Raw genomic sequence first — 3619 nt, 5'->3', positions numbered from 1 at the left:
GGGGAAAATGTGCTATTATCTTTTGTGTTGAGTGAGCTTCCATTGTGATTACAGCTTAAGCAAGTGCACTGCATCCATCAGTATCTGCTTTTGTAATCTTTGTCCCCTCAGTTCTTCCTATCTATTATGTAATGGTACTGGTGGAAATGATCACTGTTATTTGTTTAGCTATTTTTTGTTGTATTTGTTGGTTTTGCATCAAAAGACCAGTTAAAACAGTCCAGGGAACATTAAGAAATAAGGGAACATACCTTCATTTATTTTGGTTTCCAAGTTGCTGATGGCAATAAATTCATGCCAGTGCCCTTTTCTCTAAATTGCAACCAGGACACAACATTTTTCCCATTACTACCATTGACTGTTGAGCAAGTGAGGAGAGACTTTCTGGTTACTGAGGAGACCACTTATCAGTCTCTTTCCTCTGTTCTTGTAGAGGACCCTGGTCACCCATACCATTGTATATATATATTTTTAATGCCTTTTGAGTGTTTCTGATCTCTCTGCATGTTTTATCTCATAAACTTGCCAAGCAGAGTGAAGACTGCTGTTATGTCTGACACTTGACATGCTTTGTCAGGAGAGAAAATGCAGAATGAGCCAGGCAGAGAATAGAAGCAGCAGCAATGTCTGGTGGCAGTGCCCTTTACTGCAGACAGGGTCCCACAGAAAAAGTAATGGACAGGATGCAGGGCTTGAAAAGCTGATAGCTACCCGCTCAAAGATTAAGCATACAAGATAGAGTAAAAAAAAATCTGAGCCACAACATCCCTACATTACAAAAGTGGTGCTGCTCAAACCATAGCCCTGTGACTGGGATGCCACTAAGAGATTTTCTATTTAATACATTTTAAATGTGGCATTAGCACTAGATCAAGACACTGAGCAGAAAAAAAATGACTATTGTTTGATTATGTTAGTCAGTGATTTTGTTAATCTTCACTGAATAGCACGTATGCTAAATGATATGTTCTGCTAATATGTTCTGCAATGGTCAAATGATTTGTTCTGCTAATATCAGTGATACTTGTTTAGCATATATTTACTAAATGTTGGTCAGTGAACCCTGCTCATAAAAGTGAGAGGTATCATATTTTCTTTTTTGATCTTGTTCTATCATTTACCTGTCTGAGTCATCTTTAGAGTCCTCTTCTTTTTCTTTTCTCTCATCTTATGTTCTCTTACCTCCTCTCTCTTTCCCTTTTGGGCCCTCTACCTTCTTTCCTTTCCTCTCTCACTTCTCCTCACTGTTTCTCTACAGTATATTTTTCTTCTCCAATTTATCACTTCTTCTGTAATGTCCACCTTCTCAATCATATAAGAACAAACTGGGTTTGGAAATTGTTGCTATAGAGACCTGGTAGCCCCAAGCAGATATGGAACACTATCCGGGGCAGTGCCCAAGTCACATTCACTCTCATGGCTGCTGTGAAAGAGAATGCTCTGAGATTCTTGGTAGAATTATCCATAGGCCTTGTTCCCTTCTTGTGTCCCAAGACTCCTGGGTGTGATACAGGTGGTGTGAATGTACTGTTAGAGCTTGTGCCAGTTTAACTGAAGATTAAATGTTAATGGTATGACTTTGTGGATCATGCCTGATGCTGCTTTTTGCTTTTGAGTCCTGCCACCAGCTAGCAGTTTCAGTACCTTTCTCTGCTTCTGTCCATAGCCACTGTTTCCACCCAGCCAATTTGATTTGTCTGCCTGCTGTTGCTAAATATCTATTTTCACAGCAAGGCATTTGTATAAAGACTGCAGCTTCTGTTTTCAAAATTCTGCAGACCATCTTTTGTTTCCCTTTTGCATAGTCAGTGCAGTATTTTTTTCAGGATCAGAATCCAAAGAGTTAGAATCAGATCCATGTTATCCTAAAAGTTAGGAAAAGTACAATAAGCTACTAGAAACTTGTTATTTGTTGGAGTATGGATTAATACAACAATTAATTGGTACATATACAAGTCGTACAGAGTCACAGATAATATCAACTGATGAATGAATGGCTCCAGTGAATATGAAACTTGGCATGCTGTATACAGGTGCACAGAAATGCTCAGAAAGTAGCTCATTAGTCTTAGAAGGTCAACAGAAAGGCTCCAATGTCAACAAAGAGTAAATTAAGACCAGTACAGGACACCAAAACAAAGATCAGAGTGACCTGGAAAACAGGTGTCTCTGTCTGGTGGCAAGGGCTCACTAACTGGTAAGAATTACAATGTGGATGATGTCAGCTAAAGGTGTTTTAGTAATCTGTGAGAACTAGGATGTGTCTGCTGTAAATACAAAGTTTTGATTGTTTAAAAAAGAGTCCTCAAACTCTTAATACTTTGTGTCTGGCTTAGGGGTTATGTTCATGTCCATGCTAGATTTGCAACTGAGCCAGCTAGCACCGTGTACCAGCTTGTTTGTGGACAGTAAATCTGGCTACATTCTTTGTCACCGAAAACTGAAGTCTGCAGTTTCCTTCTAACAGTGTGGTTGTTAAGGGCCCAGCATCATGGATGGTATTCCAACAGCACACGAGTGCACGCACCGGCCAGCCAAACTGAGGAAATCTGACATGACTGGTGTCACCTAACCCATGAACAACAGTAAAGGAGTCAGATAACAACACTGATAGCATCTGCCTTGGCAACATTGGTGACTTACCAGAATTCCGCAGTTATTGTAACTAATCAGACTAATATCTGTTTTTATTTGACCATTGTAGCTTGGTAAGAACTCTTGTCTTTTGGGGGGGAGAAGCAGCAGGTACAGCAGAAATTTGCCAAATATCTTATATTGAAGCAGTCATAAAGCTGACCATGTGACCAGAGTTTGGGGCTTGCTTTAAAGAAAATGTAATGGGCCATGCTTGTCACTGATGGCCAAAGGCCAAAAGACTAGTGGGGCCAAAGGATCCTGAATTCTATGGCAGCCTTTGCCCCACAGTTACAAAGTTCAGCAGGTCCAAAGGCAGATTTTAGCTAAGACTTACAGCAGTCTATACAGCACCTTCTGTGGTTGTGCTTAGGACTGTCTATAGCACATACTTCTTAGGTCTGTAACATAGTTATAAATGTCTTGATAGATTTAGAAATGGAGCCTGGATTAAAATATGATTAAACAGTAGGGGTGCACCGATAGAGATTTTGGGGGGCTGATACTGATAGCTGATTTTTAAGGAGGCATATTGGCCAATACCGATCTGATTTTCCCATGCAGCTGCATCCAGCTGGTAAGTCTGTTGTGATGGAAGAGGAGCGGGGAGAGAAGGGGTGTGGGGGAAGAGAACAGATCAGTGCCTCCTGTGGTGAGGGAGGGAGTGGGGTTCGAGTAGGTGTTGCCAGCCAGGGGCAGGATGGGGTGCAGGATGGAGCTGTGGATCAGCTGGGGGGCACAGGTGGGGAGTGGCCCCTGCTGCTGCATGCATCCTAGGAGGGCATGGGGGGTGGGGAGCGTGTGCCCCTGGGTCTGCGCAGGACGAGGCAGGCTGCAGCTGCAGGCTGGGGCCAAGGGCCACGCTGGGCTCTTCCCAGTGGGTGGGGGTGGGGGCTGAACCATGCTGTGCTTGGAGCGGGCGGCAGTGGTGCTGGGAGGGAGGATTTGGGGTGGCTGCAGACCTCCCTCCCTCCCTCCCCCCCCC

The 3619-nt window shown here is 43.3% G+C and overlaps 1 protein-coding gene across 6 annotated transcripts in view; it reads left to right on the top strand.

Annotated features, from left to right (window-relative positions):
- LOC109294754 (inhibitor of growth protein 5) overlaps positions 1-3619 on the top strand; it is a 53709-nt gene that overhangs the window by 1768 nt on the left and 48322 nt on the right. The gene's annotated exons all lie outside the window — the stretch shown is intronic.

This window comes from Gavialis gangeticus, unplaced genomic scaffold, assembly GCF_001723915.1.
Source record: "Gavialis gangeticus isolate Ggan-Ray unplaced genomic scaffold, GavGan_comp1, whole genome shotgun sequence".
Lineage (NCBI taxonomy): Eukaryota > Metazoa > Chordata > Crocodylia > Gavialidae > Gavialis > Gavialis gangeticus.
The sequence above is the reverse complement of the archived record's forward strand: the minus strand, read 5'-3'. Positions and strand labels throughout refer to the sequence as shown.